Source organism: Hipposideros armiger, unplaced genomic scaffold (assembly GCF_001890085.2).
Source record: "Hipposideros armiger isolate ML-2016 unplaced genomic scaffold, ASM189008v1 scaffold_216, whole genome shotgun sequence".
NCBI classification, from domain to species: domain Eukaryota; kingdom Metazoa; phylum Chordata; class Mammalia; order Chiroptera; family Hipposideridae; genus Hipposideros; species Hipposideros armiger.
In genome coordinates, this window is record NW_017731566.1 from 1962974 (window position 1) to 1983660 (window position 20687).

General features: G+C 49.2%; 1 protein-coding gene across 3 annotated transcripts in view; it reads left to right on the forward strand.

Moving 5' to 3' along the window:
• The window catches only part of CTBP2 (C-terminal binding protein 2), a 155476-nt gene that overhangs the window by 41804 nt on the left and 92985 nt on the right, over positions 1-20687 (forward strand). For all 3 annotated transcript variants that reach the window (XM_019654200.1, XM_019654198.1, XM_019654199.1), the window contains exon 2: positions 6125-6231. The gene's annotated coding sequence lies outside the window, so the exon portion shown is untranslated. The remainder of the gene's footprint in view (positions 1-6124; positions 6232-20687) is intronic.

The window sequence follows — 20687 nt, forward strand, 5'->3', positions numbered from 1 at the left end:
CCCCCCCAAACTGGCATCCTCATGCCCTTTATTTCTCCGTCGCTGGAGCCAGCGAATGCTACCACACTGAGCTACTCCTGGTCACCTCACCTGTCTCAGACCGGTTGGCTCTGCTGGGCACAAAAGTAAAAAGCTAAAGGATGGAGCAGAGGGACGGACAAATTAATTGACTGCATCTGAGACAACACAGAAAATATCCTATTTTGTTTTCCTTAAAACAGTGGCAGAATTCCAAGACTTTTCTTACACTTTTCCACTGGCTGTCCTTATATTTGAAGACGAGAGTCCTAAAATCTTGGCTGTTGGCTCTTTTCACAGTCTTAAAACTTAAAACCAGCTGAACATAATTAATATTACAAAATTTCCATAAACATTCTCTCTACAAAGACTGTATGTACAGTTTCTGCCTGGAGGGCATTTTTCTTACTGATGTCGAAATTCTTGGACATGGGGGGAGGGGGTTTATAACGAAGTGTGGATTTGACCTTAAGTGTCTCGGTGCCAACACTGGGCTGTATAGGACATGGAAAGAATTAGCTTTCAGGGTGGTTCTTCTCCCCACCCCCCACCCCACCCCGAATAAAGGATAATTGTTTCGAAGCTAATTAATATGGTTTATTTATTATTAGGCAGTAGTAAGTGGAATTGAATCCTGGGCTGGAATAACCTGGCTACAGCAAGGTGAAGGCATCTCAGATCACACCGTGTTAATTCTGTCCTGGCCACCGAGTAGAGGACGTTTTGCTCTTCAGCAGATGTTGTCTCCTTGGTTTTCCCCCATGTGACAACCAAACCACAACCCCACCCTGCTTTTTATGCCTGATGGACGAGGCCTTTCTGGGGGCGAGTTAATAATTACAGGCTGGGCGGGCGTATAAATGGTGTGGGAGGGAGTGGGGGCTCCATCCCAGGCGGCTTGGGCTTGTGCCGTCACACTGTCAGCCTGAGGTCCTAGAGGGCAGATCCCACGTGTGGCCCAGGGTGCTGAGCTCTGGGACAAGTGTGGAGAGGCCCCATCCCAGCGGCTGCCAGCCCCTCACCCAGAGATGCCCCAGCAGCGCCCCAAGCATGCAGACCACGTCTCCCTTGCCAGCCTGCAGGTGGCCTTTCTGATGCCATCCCATTTCTGTTGTGGGTCGTTTTTACGTCACACATCCTCACAGTGACCCTGAAGAGAGGGCAGATGAGAGGTGTGGGAGTGGAGTTCAGGCCTGGAAGGTCCCCCTCCCAGGGAGTGGCCTGCTGAGGATGGCCAGGGGGCGTGTGACCACCTGAGGGTGGGCAAGCAGTGGGGGTGGGAGCACACAGGGAGTGGAGGGCCTGTCCCTTGTCCTGGCGCAGGGCCGCGGGCTGCTCGAGTGTCCCCTGAAATGCACCCCAGCCGCTGTGGCCTGGAGTGAACGCTTGCTGTGCTGCCTTTGTGTGTCAATCAATCCCGCAGGAGGAGCTTCTTGCTGACACAGGCTGGTCTGTTTTAGGGGGCGGCATTTGGTTTCTCTGTGAACTTTTGGGTTCCTTATCTGTTGGAGAGGCTTTTTCCCACCCATTGCCCTTGAACTTGAGATAGTTGTGGGAACCTGCTATGGATACATGGGAAAGCCCCTGGCACCCACTTCCCATGTTGTCGCATCTTTATCATGGTCCCATCACTCGCCTCTCACACAGACTGACACCCCAAAACAGTGCCATGGGGCTAGTGTCCGCAGCAGGAGGGGCGAGCGAACAGTTGGAAACAGGGTTACATGGGGATGGATGCAGGGGCCTTCAGGTCACAGCTGGGCTCCCTGGGAGGTCCCCTGAGACCCTGAGCAGGGTTGGGTGAACTTCTCTGGAGCTGTGGTTTTACGTTCCCTGGGTACCTCCTGCAGCAGCCCCATGGGCAGGTCACTTCTGAGGCCTGGGCTGCCCTGGCCTGAGTCGGACGGGCAGCAGGATGCCTCGTGGGGGGCCTTGCCGCTGTGGAAGGACGGGCATTTATTTCCTGGCGTGCGGAGCATCGTGTCAGCATGGCCCCGTTGTAAATTGGATAACAACAGGTGCCTCTTGAAGGATGCCAGTGGCATCTGTGCCAAGAGAACATTTATAAAGGAGGAGGCTGGGTTCTGGATGGCTCTTCCCCAGTCCCTCGTGCCTTTCCTGAGCACAGCCGTGCACAGGACTCTCACCGAGGTGAGGGCGAGGCCTCGCTTCCGTGGTGGGGCCAGCGTGTCGCAGAGATGGGTTTTGTTCTTAGACGATGCTGATGAGGATAGCCTTGTCCTGGAGGCATGTGCCAAGTCAGATGATAAGTAGCATTGATTGAGTGCTTGCTGCATGCAGGTCCTGGGCAGAACTCCCTTCCCCTTTGAAAGAAGATTCACCTGTGGGTGCCGCCGTCTCCATCTCAGACAGGACAGAGTCCCAGAGACATGGTCACCTTGACCCCTGAGGCCCGGGGTTCTTCTGTGAGGTTCCTGATAGCTCCACGCTGTCTCTGTCTCTTCCCAGTAGTCCTTCATGGCAGTAAATTTGTGATTGCCTAAGGGGTGACTTTGCAGGTTACGCTCCGATTTTCTATTTAAATAGTAAATGTGAACGGGGCCCCCTGGATCTGAGGGGAACACAGTTGAAGGAGAGCAAGACCCGAGGAAGCCGCCAGCGGGTTCCAGATGAGGCTGGTGCTCTCCCTGGACCCTGGGCCTCCTCTACCCACGTGTGCCACCTAAGGCTCCTAACTCCTAATGCCTGAGCCAGCCTAGAGGACAGGGGGCAGTGGGGAAGCACTGCTCACCACCCATCGCAGTACAGTAGGTGGCACTTTAAAGCCTAGATGACCCAAATGTGAGTCAGTGAGAGCAAAGAATCCAGGCGGGGTCCAGGCAGACCCAAGTGGTACCAAGCATTAGAAATAATTCATGCATAGTAAGTGCAAGGAAGCGGGTACTTTGTCACATAAATGACGCCCACGGCAGGGGGAGCCCAGGGTGGCCTACCTGTATGCCTTCTCCTCACTTTACAGTTTGGGGGCCTCAGTGCCATGAAGGGCACAGTAGCAGTTCAGGGAGATGGCTGAAGTTCAAGTGCAGGCAGGACTGGTTCTCCTAGACTGAGCCAAGGCAGAGCCCTTCCTTCAGACTCCCTTTCAGAACTTCTAAGAGCTCATCTCAGGCTCTTAACAGATTTTACAGGGGGCTCATCCCGTTCAGTTTCAGAGAAGCAGAGTTATTAACTACTGTACATACCTAAAATGTGATTTTCATATGCCAGGCTTAGTATATTAAGAAACTAAAAATCCCGGTGGAGGGGACCCTTCTGGGCAGTGCGTCCTGAATTGTTTCCTGTATGTAGAAGGCCTCAGGACCGGGGCCTGGCTCAGATTCCTCCAGGCTGTGGGTGCTGCTGTTCCTCTCCTGTGTAGGGGGGTGTACGTACCCCTCACTGTCATCGTCCATGGACGGAATGCATTTACCAAGTGATGCTGACGACATTCACCCAGGTGGATGGTACAGGCCCCAAGCAGAAGCCCTTCCCCTGGACAGAAGCAGCCGCGTAGCTTAGAGCTGGCCGGCATGGCTCACCATGGCCAAAATACTTGGCGGGATGGCCCGCTTGGGCTCCTGCTGGTTGGGGAGCAGTGGTGACTTTAATCAGCTATGTCATTCCTGTGTCTTGTTGTATACTTGTACTCCTGGAAGTTTTTAGAGAAATCCTGCCAAGAAAATTCCCGCTGGCGAACGTGCAGGGCCTGCTCCATGTCGTACTGCCATCACATTGCCTTTCTGTACCTCCAGTCTGTTTAACTACCTCGTTCGACCTTCGGGTAACCGTGGGCACTTGCTTTAAAGATTTTGACAGTCTTCGGGCCTTTTCATGCTCTTAATAAGCCGTCAGTGTTCGCGTGGGCAGTCTGTCTGCAGGCTCTCAAATTTCTGTCTTGAAATGTCACCTCCTCTGTGAAGTCTTCTGCACATTTTCTGTACAGGCAGCGCTAGTTGTCTGTTCCCTCTTCAATTAACTTTACTACGAAGCATCTCAAAGAATCTGTACCCACCGCTGAGACAAGGTAGATGTTAACATGTTACCTTTGTTTCAATATAAGAAGTAATGTTACAGACATTAAGTTTTACGTCATATGTACAGAGGGTGGCAAAAATATGTATACACGTTTTAAGAAAGGAAAACTGTATTAAAATTTTAATACTCAATATATACCCATAACACAAGATGAATACAAGTCACGTTTGACTTCTGCAATTACAAGAGGTGCTCAAAGTGGTGACCATCAGCGTCCAGACACTTCTGATCACGGCGAACTACTGCTTGAGCAACGTGGACCAAAGTGGCCACTTGTGTACTTTTTTTTTTGCCCCCCCCACCCCCACCCCCTCCTGTTATATGAAGTAAATATTCAAAATATATAAGGTCTATATAAATTTCCTTATATATTTGGAAAATCATTATTTACATATATGTAACGTGTCTCGTATATGTGCATGTATGTGTACATATCCATAAACATTTGAGTGTCTGCGAAGCTTTAGAAATAGAAGGGAAAGGAAGCCCATGGCACGCTAGGACAAGCAACATATAGTCCATGAATACAAATTCCATTATGCGGTTAGTTATATATTTGATATCCTACTATGCTCCAGATGAGGACAAATCCTGAGAGACGTAAAATTTGATCAGGAGGCTGGAATGTGTCTGCCTCCACCCCTTCCTTGAATTGGAAAATTGGGGGTGTAAGGTGGTGTGGGGGCACAGCACAGTGGGGAGCGAATTAGTTCTTGACCTTGGGTATATGATAACTGACAATAGAGGACACCCTTCCCCTGAATGGGCCTCAGAACCAGTCCTGCCACTGACTCGGGTCTGGTTGTGAAGTGGAGGCTCTTGGTGTCAGCGCTCAAACCTTGTGCTTGCCTCGTTCCATAGAGCCGAGCACAGGAGCACGGCGAGTGGCAGGTTCCTGGTTCCTCTCTGACTTGCTACATAATCCAGCAGGATGTGTCACAGGGCTGGATCCCAAGAGATTACGTTGTTTTAAAAGAGGAGAAACTGTGTGAAGAAGACACTCTAGCTTCCTAAGATTTGAATGGTTTGTAGAGTGCAGCTGAGAAGAAGCTGGTTACAGTAATTTCATACGCTTAAAAAATAATAACCATTTGAATCCTGATTGGTTGTAAGGTGGGCTTGGAAATAGTCAGTGTTGGCTGCATCCATTCATGTCCATGAACCATCCTGTCCTTTCTCACGGGCCTTGAGAAAGACGATCTCTAAACACGGACACTGCAGCTGCACGGTAACTCCATTGTTGAAATTCCATCTGTTCTTGTGGGAAAGCCACAGAAAAGACACCTGGACATGCCTGCGGCCCAGGTGTGTTGGCCTGTTCTGTCAGCCGTAGGTGGAGTCACTTCCTGCCTCCTCTGTCCCCTTACAGCGCTGTGTGTGCAGGAAGTGGCTCCAATAACTTGGATGACACCATATATTTGCTTTTCACTCCATGTATAGGAAAATAAATGGGAGTGCTGTTTAATGCATCACCTCTTTTCATATCGCATTTGCTAAGAAAGTGCAATTTTATTGAACATTAGGATTGAATTCTTAACTGAGTAATCCATTTCAGTAGTAAGTTAAAATGCCTTCTATTAATGGACAACTACAACCGTTAATCAGAGTTCCAGTGGATTAACAGTTGTCAGCATTTATGCTAATAGCACTTATAAACCATGGGCTTATGCAGTGCACTTTATAATTCCATGTTTCTCAAACAGTCGGTGATACTTTTTGCTTGGAGGTATTGATTGCTGTGAGCCCTTGCTGGCTACTTGACGATGTAAAGAAAGCTAAATGACATTTTCACGGTGCTGACACAATAGCACCTCTGGTTTTGCACACTTGGCTTCGTGTCAGAATAGATGGAAAGGGTTCATTTGTTCTGGTGCTCTACTGTTTAATTTGATCTGGTGTGTGACTAAAGTAAGACAAATAGTATTTTTAATGAAACCATTTAATAACCTCTGGTAGCTTAGAGTCGAAGGCATTGGGAAAATGCAATTAAAGGATGGCTAGATATAAACAACAACAACAACAAAATCACTGTGTTAGCAGCCTCACTGACCCAATTCATTTTTGTTTTCAGGGTTTCATCGCCGTCAATGGTTTTGAACCAATGAAGTTGAAGTCCCTTAAAAAGACGGACAGCCCACCCTCGTGGGAACTATAGAGTTTGTGGACAGATTTCTATTGGTGAGTCACTGTAAAATACCGCCAGGTAAAACGTTCAGGTTTTCTTAAATCCCATTTGGGATGTGTTTTCAATTAGTTAATGACTATGGATCGCCGGCAGCTTCTGGATGTTTCCTTGGGATGTCTAATAGCAGGATCATATTGATTGTCTTTCAATTAATTGCATCTGGTATTTTCATTTATCAAAAGCAAAATACATGTAATTAACTCTGAAGCAATATAGTTCAGTGTAAAGTGATTGTTGCTGCTGCTATAAAGATAAGTCAGCGGAAATTATACTGCTAGGAACTCGAGTCAGAATGGAAGCCATGTTAGGACGCTCGACATATTAATTACAAAGAATAAAAATGAGTTAGGGAAATAGTCTAGTGTCGCCCCCAAGTCTCTCGAACAGAAGGGGAGATGGATGTCTTCAGAAAGAGAGCGGCTTGCTGATGACGGCCCGCCTATAATGAGCTTAGATTTTCAGAGTTACTGACTCCTGGGATGTCTTGAACACGTAATGATTTTTTTCTGGTGGAGCTGATGGGGGGAGTGTGGTGTGTGCTGAGGAGAGCGTTCCGTTCTGTCTACACTCATTTAGAGTGTGGTTGAGTCAAGCTCCATCGGCCCAGTTCAGTCCTCCACCCGAGCAAGGCTTGGGGGTCCCGCGTTTAGTCCCAACATGCCTTTAGCCATTTTTCACAGAACCTGGGTCTTACTCAAAGTCTCCAAGTGGCAACTTTTTAGAAGTGATTGATTTTTATTCCGCTTTAAAAAAAAAAAAAAAGATGTTTTCTCCTTGAGCTAACAACATCATTTTAAAGCAAGAAAAAAAAGAGCACGTGAACAAATTTTTCTCAGTGTCTTTTCTGTCAAACCCCTACACTTGTTCTTTGAGGTGTTGACTAGAACCGAGCCTTTTGTTTGAGGAAAGGTCAAGTTCACCATAGTGGCCTCAGGTTGGGTGTCCCTCAGAGCCGGAAGCACCCGTGGGCGGCCCCGTGAACCTCAGCCTGAACCCAACCAGCAGAGTGGGGTGTGGCCCCGGGAGGGGTCTCAGTGTGTGTCTCCCCCCATTTTCCCATGGAGTCGAGTTCGCTGGGGACACTGATACAGCTACCTGGTCACTAGCAGTCACGTCTTCTAGGCATTTGGAGGCTTTGTTTGTGAATTGAGTCATCAGACGGGGATGGTGTCAGAAATCTCTGCCTTTTAAGATTTAATTTGATGTAGCAGCTCGGAAACCTTTCCTGAGGCTGACTGAGCGGGCTTGCCCTGCCCAAGTCCACAGCAGAGCATGGCATTCAGTGAGGGTGACGTATCAGAGGAGACTCTGTGCTCTTTGAATGGTTCTAAGACTCGGCATTGGGGTAGATGGGACTAGAAGTACTATTGAGTCTTCTTTGTGGGGGTTAGTAGGTCATGATGGCCCCCCTCAACCAGATACGTTCAATTTGGCGTTTCAAGGCCAACATTTATTTCTTTTCAGGCTCTCACCCAGGCTTTTTTTTTTTAAGGTCCTGTGTGCTGGAACTGGCCCAGGGTTCTCAGGCAGAAACATTGTTGTATAGTCATTGTGTGTTTGGGCTTGGTGGGGTATTAGGTCCAGTTTTGGGTACTGGGGCTGAAGTTTTCAGTGGTGACAGAAATCTATCGGACGTCTAGTTCCGTGTCCAAGATCTGGCCATGCCCGATGCCCGAGTAGTCCTTCACAGAAAGGTGCCCGAAGTTCACATGCTGGTTGGCGGGGGCATCTTGTCTAGATAGCCAAACCTTGCGAGCAACGTTTGGTACACTTTATAGAAACCACGGGTTGGAAAAGATAAGAATATGGACCTTCATAGCATAAGGATGAAATGGACTTTTCAATATCAGCAGTGGGTGAGTAACAGCACTTTTCATCTGACTTGACCTGATAATTGGACCACTGTGGGATCCTGTTTCACAATGGTCTCTATCTTGGAGAGAGGAACGCTCACATTGCATAAATGCATCCGGCCTCAGAAAGAAATTGCAACACAGCTCCTGATAAATTTGGCCTTGTGTGGTGGTTCCCAGCACTCCTGTGCTCTTGGCATCCTTTGGGGTAGTGGTTTTTGATAGCACTCTTGGAGAGCTAGAGAGGATCAGTACGACACTGGAGTCGGCTGTAAGGAGCATGGGGATGCCCCTGGGGTCCGTACCCACGTTGACTGTGGCCCAGTTAGCCTGGCTGCCCCAGCACCGGGCACCCCGACAGTGGGTTAACCTTCATCCCTGACCACCGGTGCAAATAGTCACATGTCCCCAGAAAGCATGTGTAAAGTCTCTCTATGGCTTGTCAGTGTGCCCATTAAGTTGTACCCCACTTTTTGGGCGCTGCCCGCTCAGCCTCACCTGCAGTCGATACGTACCCATTGCAAGAGAGGCATCTCCGCTTGCAGCCTGAGGAAGGACCCCGTGTTGACTTTGACCTGGCAACCACCCGCTGAGGTCGCGAGTCTAGATAGGTTTTCGTTAATATGGGCAGAGGACTAGGAAGTAGATGAAAAACATGAAACTCATGAAAAGTCTCAGAATGACAACCCCGGGAGGTGCTAGAACCATGTATGTTTCACTTCTGTCCTCTTAGTGATTTTGAGTATGTCCTCATTCAATAGCATTGTACACCTATTATTCTAGACTCGGTAGTTTGGATCGTGGCTTTTTTTTTTTTTTTTAATAATTTCAAGCATTTCAGCTTTCTCCCCCCAAAGAGGCTCATGTTGTCATTGCTAATGAAGATGAACCGCCACAGTGAGGACTGATAGTCTATTCTGCTGTTACTTTCCATTCTGCATGTTATTACTTGCTATCAAATGAAAACCCAACATGCACTCTGCTTTGCTGACTTCTGAAACCAGGGTTAGTTCTCCATGGGCTCAGGTGGCTCATTGTTTGTCTTGTACCGTTTCATTAATAAGCATTAATATTTACAGCAGCACCCAGTTACCTTGTAATTTTAACAAAAGTGTCAGGGAAAAATAAGCGCTTTTTGTTAAATGCCTACAAGTAAGTGGAAATGGAAACCAAAGCCCTTGGCTTTTATTCTGTAAGATGATGTTGGGGTTAGCGGTGGCTGTGGTTTGGCAAAGACGTGACAGCGTAGCCGGCTGCCTGCACCCAGAGAAGCTCTTGCACTGCGCTCTTCTGACCGGTCACCATAATGTCGGAGAAGCGTGACCCGCCTCCCAAGCAAGGCCCAGGGAAAGGCGTTCTCAGGTCCCCAGGGTGCTGGCGGGGAGCGCTTTGTGCCGTCTGCCATGGGGACCAGGCTGTGGACCATCTAAGGCGTGGCTCTGTCGAGTCGCAGGGCTGGGTGAGGTTTTCTCCCTCATCATTAGGGCCGCTGCCCTGTCTCTGCCAGGACAGATTTCTTTCCCGAAGAACAAAAGCGAGAAGACTGCTTTACTTCAGAAACAAACAGCCACACCGTGGGCGGCTCTGACTGTTGGGGCACTGTGGGGTATCTGGGTGTGGCCGTGCTGGTCCTACCTGGGGCCTCCAAGGGTCCTCCTGAGCTGGCGGCCTGCACCGGTCATGGCCGTCCAGCTCTTCCATCTGGCCTACACAAGGGACATGTGATCCTGCTTCAGTTCTTAGGCCAGTGGCATGACTGCCAGCGTCGAAAACCACAAAGCCGAGGCAGATACGCAGGCCCTTTCATCTGCAGGGGAACACGATAGATGGGGAACAGCCAGGAGGCCCGGGCAGGGAGGACGCTGGTGGGGCTTCAGCCAGCTCTCGGTGGAGCAGGGCGGAGGGCCCCACTGGAGCGCCGGGTTCTTGGTTCTTGTTTGGATTTTATTCCTGAGCCACAGCTCCAAGCTCACGTGGGAGCCGTACTCTGGGAGGTGTCGACTCGACGCTGGTCCTTTCCTCCTGAGAAGCTCGGTCCTGGCGAGGACCAGGGAGACCGTCCGTCCTAGTCACACGGGGTCGCGCCCCCGGCCCCCCACTCTTCCTGGAGGGCTGTTTTCTGCTCTGGTAGTGCTTTCCCTTCTCCCACCCCTCACAACTGCTGGTTCTAATCAGAGTCGATTTACCAGCCAGGGAGGCGTAGAACGAAACAGAGGATCTTAATTTTCACTCTGTCATCCATGTGTCTGGAGCAAGTGAGCCTGCCCGAACTTCCTCTGATTCCTGGCCAGGGTGGCTCTCTGCTGAATTGTGCTCCACTGGAGGCCCCTGCTTGGGAAGGACTGTGGGCCCATGGCCCTCTCTCCCCTGGGGAGGTGGGAGGTGTGTCGTTGTTGAGCACCCCATCGAGGTGTGATGGTGCACAGGTGCGAGGTCCACCTCTCTTTTAAGATCCTTAATGACCTTTGGCTGAGGTCCCCATTTTATTAGCAAAGAACTTGATGCTCAGATTCAGTTGCCAGCACCTGGTCCTGCAGGTAGCCCTGGGGCCCAGACACTAACAGTGTCTCCAGACTCAGGCTGCTCTTGTCCCCTGATGAAACACTGCAGCGGTGTCACTTGCTTTGGTAGTGTGGCAGGATCCTTTTAGAGTTGGTGATGACCCCTGGGGTCCACGGCTACCTGGACGCTTGTGTTCTCAAGTGTATGACGGAGCCAGTCTCTGCCCCAAGCGCTTGGTCTATGGGAAGTGAGGCCTGACCGTGGGCTGCTTGCCCCCCGAAGGTGTGGCCTGTGTGCAGGACTTCCGTATAGCAGACAAAGCCCCTCGAAGGCCAGCCGTGGCAGGGACCTGAGCAAGCCCCAGACAGAGGCATTCCTGCCCCGCCTCTGCTGTCCCCAACAGACAGAGGAATGGCAACCCAGGTAACGGGACATCCAGAGGCGCATGGCAGTGGACTGATCCTTATCACGTCCCTGAGGCTTGGAGCGCGCGTGTTGTAAAGGAGGGAGAGTGGGGAGAAGGTGATGGCCGCACCCGTTGAAGGAAATGCTGTTTTCGGTTTGCTGTGTTTCCGACCGAGGATGGATTATGTGGATGTGGAGTGAGTAGGGAAATGAACTTTGTCGTATAAAAATGTCGGGTCTCAAACCAGGTGTCCTGGGTGTGGTTAATGAGAAAGGAAAAGGTTATTTTTGTGTGTGTCTAAATATTTTTGTTTAGCATTCATGTGTTACCACCACCCCTGTTATTACTGCTCCTCGAATACGTCAGACCAGTCAGTCACATTTCTTTTTAATGTGATCTTAGTTTTAGGCAGTTTCTGTTGTGCTTCCATCTAGCTTTTTACGGAGGGACACACACCACCTCCCCAGGTTCAAGTGTCATCTGGCATTACTTTCAATTTAGCAGCAACGCCCTCAGCTACAGATGTTCAAGAAATACTCGGCAGCTTAAGAAACAGTTCATATGATACTGAAAGAACTTGGGTATGTTCAGAGCTTTTCATCTCTAATTTCTGGATCCTGTCTTAACGCAGTTTCTAAAGTTAAGGCTTTAGGAAATGGTTGAGAATTCAGTTGTCCCTGGTGGAAGTATGCCCCCAGGCCTGTTGCCCATGGCTCCCTCCTTCCCTGGCATCTAACATCCACTGAATACATTTACTTTATTTATTGATTGATTTACTCATTTATTTTTGGCAAATTGGCAACTCCCACCTGGCCCCATGCTGTTAAAAATAAAGTCTTCTTGGTTAACTGAACACATTAGCAATTCATTCTTACCACGTAGCAATTAAGATAATTCCCCTAGACTTGTACCAGTGAAGGATAAATAGGTTTTAAAAGAAAATGCTGTGTCATTCATCGGTTTTTGTGTGTGGGCACACGGGTAATACATGAGAATATCTGCCATGGGTAGACTCCGGTACAAGGTGGTAAAATGGAACATTTTTCTCTACTTATCCTAAGCAGCAGCCTGAGCAGTGACATTTATACATATTTCATAACGTGGTTTCTTTTAGGCACAGGGAGCAAACAAATCAATTTCTCAGCAGTATACTATTTAAAAGAAACAGCAACAACCTGTGGGGTGGGTTGCAGAAGCTGTTAAAATTAATTATATATGGCAAAAAGATAGAACATTAGGGGGAAAAAAATGTTAATGTGCGGGGATAAAAAACCCAAACCATGGACGAACAGCAGTTGTGAGCATCCGATTACGGTGTTTAATTTCCATGTCTGCATAAATATATACCGACTGACAAGGAGGGCTCCCACAAAGGACGGACCCCCATTCCCATCTTCCTCCAGGCTGAGGAGATCAGGTGTCCCACGAGCTTCCCTCCTGTCGGATCCATTTGGAGTGGACCCTGATTTATCGGACAGCATTGCACTGCCGTTTAATATAGGAGATTTGCAGAAAACATGTAAAGATACCTGGCTCCTGTGCCCTGTAACTCGACACCTTTTCTGTGGTTGCCTCCCTCTTCCGTTCAGCTATACATTGTTTAACTCAAAGGAGCCCTTTGTTGGCCTGGCAGGGTGAAACCTGCAACTCCTTGAAAAATTCAGCTGAAGCTGGACGCCTGATCGGTTTCCCTGGTCGCAGCGGGAGGCTGTCAGCTGGGCGGTGCTTTCATTCAGGACACCAGAGCCCCAGAATGCGCCTTGCCCCTTTCCACGGGGAGTGTGGGACTCTCCTGGGCCAGGCAGGTTTACTGGAGTGCCCCCTCGGTTCAGCCGGTCACTGTGGCCTTCGTCCCGCCCCTTCTACAGACTGAAGATGGGTACTTGCTTACATAATTCGGGAACTCAGGGACCGGAAAGTAATGAGGGAAGCATCATGGACGGGCCAGTTCTGTGTCCTGGGGGATCTAGACTCAAGTTGCCCTTGGCCTCTCTGCATCTCTTAATATCGATAATGAATTGGGATTGGCTTTGCTGGGTGCCCATCACCCCTTTCACAGTGCTCCTGGAGTGCAGGCGGGTGGCCCATGAGCTGGTGTGAACCCTTGGTCATTAATAGTCCAGAAACCCTGGATGTCCGTCCCTTGCATGACACTGAGCCTTCTGACTCTATCTGGTGAAATTAAATAAAGGTGTTGATTGTAGGCAGACTTGGATTAAGGAGCAGTGCTCTATTAACATAGAACCTTCTAGAGTGATTTCCGTAAGCTCCCTGAGGCAGAGGCCATGTCTGTTGTCCTCATTGTCTGTCTCCTTGATTTTCTGTACATAGTCCATACGTTACAGAAACTGCAGGACTGTTTTGGAATGAATGACTTCCGGGCTGCAGTGGGACCAGGGCGGTGTGGGAAGGCCGGTTGGTCCTTCCTGGCACCTGTCTGGGGGCCATGGCTATGCCTTCTCTGCAGACAGAAGGCCAGCCAGCATGTCACACTACCTGTTGGGGGGGGGGGTGCACATGTTTTGAGATGATAAAGCGGGTTCCTGAGCTTTCTGCAACATGAAAGTGAAGGCACGCCCTGTGTCCCCTACCTGCAGGCAGGGTGGGGAGTTTGAATTCTCTGTGGCTTGGGGACCGAGCTGTACTCTCCTGTCATTGGGGGTACCGTGCTTGTGGCAGCCTAGTGGATGGGGGTTGCTGTGGTTCAGCTGCCTTGATTGCACCTGAGCTGGGATTATGAGGACAGCAGCGAGGCTCGGCAGGCTCTCAGGGTCCCTTGGGACTGAAGGACAGATGGCCTGTGTATCAAATTCCGTCGTGGGCCCATCATGGTGGCCACCTCCTTGCCTGCCTTTGGAGATTTGGAAGCTGGTATTTCCTGCGTGTGTAACCAACCGATGGCCCCAGTCCCACATATGTTAAAAACCTTAACTTTGAGCGCACAGTACTCCTGACTTTTCATAATCCAATTGGAACTCACTGCCGCTTCCTAATTACAGCAGACGATGACCTCTAAACCGCGACGTAGGGCTGCAACTTCCTCTAGGAAGGCGGATTCATATTGATTTGTACTCTGATCTCCCACGGGCTTAAATGGCAGCACCGCTGAGGCCTGTTTAAAGCCGGAAAGCCTTCTGCGTGCGTGTTTAAACAGCAGATTGATGTGGCATTAGACTTGGCCGGGAAGCAACCCGTCTCTTTAGTCAGGAATCGCATCATAACAGGCGCTCCCTCCAGCAGCCCGATGGCTTTGGCACAGCTCCCTCGTGTTTGCACGGGGAAGGTAAAGATCCCAGGTGCAGAGGTAAAGACTTGGCTGTGGCCTTAGTGATGGGTGGGAGGGAAGGGTCCTGATGGCAGGGCCAGAAATGCTTGCAGTGTGACCTTGGCCACCTCTGATGGCATTGACTTTGGGCAGACTAAACCCCTCTGTGCTTAGTGCCTCAGGTTCCCTCTGTTAAATGGGGGTGAACAGCAGTGTTCGAGCTGTGTGGGTTCAATGAAGCAATGGTTGAGGAGGGCTGAGCAAGCACCTGGTCCGCTGTAAGGCCTTACTAAAGGCTTTTATCATCTTCAGCATGAGCAGTAAATGAGATAGCCAGACATTTAGCTTGCATTTGGGGGAGGTCCTGGTGACCTGCCCACGGCTGGAGGAGTACAAAGGACAGAGTGTGTCTCTAAGGAGGATCCTGGAGTCCGGGTTATAGGGACATTCAGATGAAAGGCGACTACGACTCTAGACCTTTCTTGCTCGTGACAGACAAGTTCTATCTTGTTTTCCTCCTGGGACTTTGGAAGTGGGATGTATCCTCCTTTCCTATCAGCCTGGAATGTTTCTTCATCAAAGGATGAGGGCTTGGGGTTCCCGGAAGTCTTTGCCACCTGTTGCACATTGGGTTTGAGCTTCTTACTCGCTTTTGTGAGGGCGAGCTGATTCGAGTCACAGCAGGGGCCAGGGGCTGGCCTCCAGGGACAGCTCCCAAGTGTGGCCGGCTACCTGGACCTGGACGGACACCTGTTGAGTAACGGGAGTCCTGTGGGAGCGTGTCCCCAAACCTGTCGATGGGTCAGAGTCTCTGCAGTTTGCCCAGACATTAGATGTGACCAGGGGAGTGAGGCCGGGGGTGACCGGGTCAGCTGCAGAGAGGCCCAGCCCATGGGGCCTTATCCGGAGAGCTGCACTGAGAGGCCCGTTAGCACGGCCACTTCACATGAAAGGCCGTTAGATTCAGGTCAGCAGGTTTGGACTCCTGTATTTTACGGCAAAGTCTAAAAATGCAGATTTGTAACAACCGATGTTAATGAATTCAGACTGTTTGAATTTCACACTGAATAATGGCTGGAATTATCAGAGCCTGGGGCTTATGAGATCCTTGGATGGGTGTAATCTTTTCTTAAGATTCAATTGATAGCGTGATGTAATATCACATTACTTTTATTAACAGCTCTGGCCATAAAAGAAGCACACCTATTAGGAGAGGTGAATTCAGTAAAAACAGTAGTAATAACAAGACAATTTGGAGTATGTAATATATTCAGTAAATTTCAAAATACTGTACCATTTAAAATGTAGGGTTGTGCCCATAGATAGTGAATGCAATACCCCTGGACCCTAGGGCTTCCTCTTTTCTGCATTAAAAAATTCTATTTAAATGCAGATTTTGATTTGCAGCCTGAGAAGAGAATTCAGGAAGTATGGAAAGGACAACTCTGCATCTATTAAATCAATTTTGGTTTCTGTTACTCCTGCACTTATTCTGCCTGTCCTCCTCCCCCAAAGGGTAATTTCTAAACATATAAGTGAGGACAGTGCCCAAACTTTCAGAGGATAATACTGTTGTTGTTCCTTTGTCTGCCTCAGAGTTTTTTTCCAGGCGCCCCTCCCAGTCCCTCATCCCCACCAGCCAAGTTGAAGAAAACATAAAGACCAGGCCCCGGATTCCTCCGCAGGCAGAAGATGAGACTTTCTCCCTTTAAACTGAGTTGATTTGCCACTAGAGGGAATGGGCACACATCCTGGAACTCGGTCAATATCTACACGCACTTGTGGTATTTAAACTATTTTAATTTGAAGATTTATTGCCGCTAATTTGGTGTGTGTGTGTGCGCGCGCGCATGTGCAGGCAGGCGCGCACCTGTGTGTTTATTTCCCCTGAGCTCTACCCTTCTGTGGCTTTTCCACCTATGTTCCCAGTACCTCGCATGGAAAACAAATGGAACAGCCATATCGCTGGGTACAGACGTCAGGGACATGTTAGGGCTTCCCTTCTCAGCGCACAAGTAAGTGACTTGTTTGATGTCGAGCTTCAGTTACCAAAGAAATGGATTTATAGCTTTTGACATTCTGCTCTTAGAATTAATTAGGTGGCTAATCATTATAAATACCATTTTCTTTTGCTGTTGTCTCCATTTAATAGAGCATCTCCTGCTATATGCACTTGTCAGTTTCAAACGGAGCATTGTGTTTTGGCTTTTATGATCTGTCAAGGGAAAATGGAAGTAAATTCTTTATAATATGCTAATTGATCTATTTGGGAATTTTTAGATATAGACAACATCTGTGCTTGCCAGTAACACAGCTAATGGCTTCCGTTCTTCAGATGAGAAGGTTTTCACTGTCTGTGCATGACCTTGCTGAGACATACTGGGTCCTCCCCAGGGCTTGGCAGTGTGGAATTTGGGGGCCTTTTTCTGGTGCCAGGACCGGGCCTGAGACCACGCAGAATCCTACTGTTCATGTGCCTCTGGCCAGAGTGTGCTGGGATCTGTTGGTTCTGGGAGGACCCAGGATGGCCAGCCCTAGGCCTGGGCCCCCAGCCTAAGACCAGACTGGCTGGCGTGATGCGTTCAGAGCAAGGGACCCTGGGCCTGAGCCGCCCAGAACCCTTCCACCATTCCTGTGGATGCCGCATTTCCTGGTAGCTGGGCATCTCCGTGCTGTCCCATAGGCAGTGGTTTTGGCCACTCAGGAGCTTTTTTTTCACACAAACTTGACGGTAGTTCGTTCAGCCCGAAAGCAGTGTCTCTTCTCATTGAGTACAAGGGTCTATACCCTTTCAGTGCTGCCTCCTGGACGAGGAGTCTTCCCAGCAGTTGGTGAGAGTTGCTTCAGATTGAGTTGGGGGAGAGGAGGGTCCTTCAGTGAGCCCGAGCGTTGGGGCTTGGGGCTTGTCTTGCAGGCTGGCCTTCCCTTGTATCGCCGGCAAAATGGAAAGCGGCCTTTTTTTTTATTTGGAGGCCCAGGCTGGTCTGGCACTTGCCCTGAAAAGGAAACCCCTTGAGGTGGCTGTTCTGAGCGTGCTGGTCACTCTTAGGCACACAGCCCTGTTCCGTCCCCTGCATGTGACATGGTCCTGCAAGGTTGGGGTGGGGAGTGCCTTATTTATTTTTATTACTTTAACAGATAATGGAGGTTAACTGACTTCTCCTGGCACTTGGCAGGAGCAGAGGTGGGATTTGAACCTGGGTCTGGGTTTGATCCACACTCAGCAAGTTTTGCTCCATAAATGGCTCCCCAAACAGCCTAGATGTTAGGTGTTAAAAGGTTTGATAGTGAATGTGCTTGATCAGCTGTAGACTTGATGGAGGTCACATGCTCTCTCCCTAGAGACTCCCACGTTTGTTTACAAACAGTGGGCTTCCTGATACGGTAAGTGCTCACAGGTGAGCTGGTTGAGTTTCCTGTGTGGGGTCTGGCGCTCCGTTTCTCACAGACCCAGCAGGGGCGGGGGTGGCCCCCAGGCTGGACCAGCTCAGACCCCAGAGTGTCCGCCTTTGTCTCTCTGTTCAGCAGACACAGCCCCCCTGCTGGCTCACTGGCACCATGAGGGTGTGGCTGGGCTGGGGGAACAGCCAGGAGAGGAATGAGTGGGAGGTTCTAGCCCCCCATTCTTGGGAGCCTGGCCCACTCTTTCCCCAGGGCCTGGCCTTCTACAGGCTGTTCCACACAACGTCACCAACTAAGTGATGCGTTCAGGGCCAGCCATGTCCTGGGCCTTCTGTTCAGGGCTGCATGTTTTCCTGTTATCACTGGTTCTCAGCCACCAGTGATGGTGTGTGTCGATGTGAAAAGCACCAGCACAGGTAAGGAATGGGCCATGTGTTCGGGAGTGATCTGCCCAACGCCCTACAGCCTGTTCCCAGGGCTGAGCACACCCTGCTCCACGCCATCCCGTGGCTGACGGCTGAGACAGTCTCGGTGGGTTTGAGTGCCTCGAATGTGAATGTGGGTATTGGCTGCTGCTGCTGCCTTTTCCCCTTTGTTGGCACTTGGACCCTTCGGCAAAGACAATCATGACGGAGGGCCTGTCACTGACTGACCAGCACCCCTGACTTGTGTGTCTGGTGGAACTTGCTCACTCGGGCACACTTAGATGCACACACATGTGCGGTCTTAATATGTATGTGTAGAAGTGCTCATACACACAAACCACACTCCTGCACACTCACACACTGATGCTGCACGCATGCGAACAAATGCACAAGCTCATACACACGTGGGGGTGTGGACTCCGCTTGTGGCATGTGCCCACTGGGTGCCTGCAGCTGGCTTGGGTGAGGGGTCTCTTGGGCCCCCGTCCACCTCATCTGCCTTCTTAGCTCCCAGGGGAGAGAGCAAGGTCTTACACAGTCACCTCTCTTCACTGTTGGCTGAAATGTTTATGGGACTGGAGTTGGGGGGTAATTATTAGGCTGTGCTGCTTCTCGCCCCGTCTTTCCCAGGTTGATGAGTAGGGGCGGTTTAATTTCAGGCTAGTAAATTTTATAATTGGATTTAAACGAGGAAAACGAGTGGACCTGGTTTACACATTCCCTTTTCCACGTACTCTCATCAACTATGGATCAGATTGGTTTATTGTGCCGACATTAATATTGGGGGCACACACATAATCTAGAGTCGGCAGGTTCATACACTACTATCTCATTAAATTTTCAGGCAAAAGCTGCAAAAATTAATTGGAGGCATGTAATAGTTTAGAATGTGAGCGGGCTTACGGTAATATAAATTATATGAAGAGAGGACAGTTTTATATACTGAGAGGGAAAACCGGTTTACTTTAATGAGAAGAGAGAGAAATGCAGAGCTATTTTTTCATTACAGATGCACTCTAAAGTGTTTGGACTTAGTTGATGAATAGAGTTAATTTGCTCCTACAGTTCCAATAATTCATGCTGCACAGTTTAATGACTTCTAGATAAAAACAGGATTGAAATGTTAATTTCTCTGAAGAAATTGGGGCACTCTTTGTATATCAGGCTTTACCCCCTATTAAACCAGTTGTTAATTTCCCCTAAACAAGTCTCTTGGAGATGTTTCATGCTATGTAGACCTTTTTTTGTAATTCTTACCTGAGTTAGAAGTAACTTTCTTGTTTTAAAACCTTAATGTATGGGAGTCATCTAAGATGAGAATTTGTCAGACCTCAGAGCTGTGTCTTAAGGGTCTCTCCACATTTGGCTTTGTGAACAGTCATATGACTTCATCTGTATTCTAGTGACTAGTAACTTTTTTTCTTTGCTTTTATTTGGCTATGGATTTGGTTGGGCAGATCTGTTGTCCCTGTTTTTGAGCTGGGAAATAAGTGTTAAGCAGTCAGTCAGGCTTTGGTCTCAGATCATGCCGGAATTTCATCATCATCTTATTATTTTTATTTTGTGGTGGGTTTTTTTCCCCCTTTTCATACTGTTGGGCTTCCCCCCCCCCTCCCGCTGCCCTCCCCCACCCACCATAGAGCAGATTCAAAATTGAGTTCAGTCTTTCTCCTTAACCTGCTCTCAGAATAAAAGATCAGCAGGAAATAGTAACTTGAGTAACAAAAAGTTAACAGTGCTGCTGTGTCATTATTTCTTCCCAGTTTTTTAAAATTATGATAAATAGGAAAACATGTTTTACTTTGTGGGGATTGATTGATTGATTGATTGATTGATTGATTGATTTTACAGTGGGGACAAAAAACAAACCTATGAGTATTTAAAAGATGGAGAAAGAAATGACCCCCAACCCTGTTCTTTATTCTCCTGGTTTGCTGTTCAAAGGGCTTCCTAGGAAAGACCCCACGAGGGCCGAGGAGGTGAAGACCGGGCAAGACTGACTTTTAATTTGCAAGGGCGCCTGCTCCCCTGCCGCCCCCCCGCCCCCCTAGTTAGTGACCACTGGAGCTCAGATGAGACTGTGTCCCAAGAGTGGGCTGGCGGATGCTGGTTGTTGGATTTTAGGACCTTATCTGTTGAACTTGGTTTCCTGGGACCCTCCATCCCTCTTTACCTTTGTCAATTAGAAACCGTCTAACATTGAGGGATTTGGTATTTTTTCTGAGATATGTTTGTAGGTGTGTGTCCAGGTTTTGCTCACTGAACAATTAGTTGGTGGCACAGATGGGAGATGTGATGCGAACTTGGAGCTTGTTGAGAAACCCACCCTAGAAGCCTCGGCTGCTCTTACCTGCAAGTCACCAAACGTTCTCTGAGTTTGCTTCAGCCGCACTGGGTCGGGGGCCGGGCACTGGGCCAGATTATCTCCCTTGAATCAGCTCTCTCCGGGTGATGTCACCTGGCCCCGCACACCCTGGTGACCCCTCCTCGTGTGGCTGGGAGCTCACTCCTGCGCTTGTGTGCTCTGCTCACGGGAGGCACTTAGTTGATTTCGTTCTTTTGTCTCCAGTCCCTTTTATCAGCTGCCTCCACACCA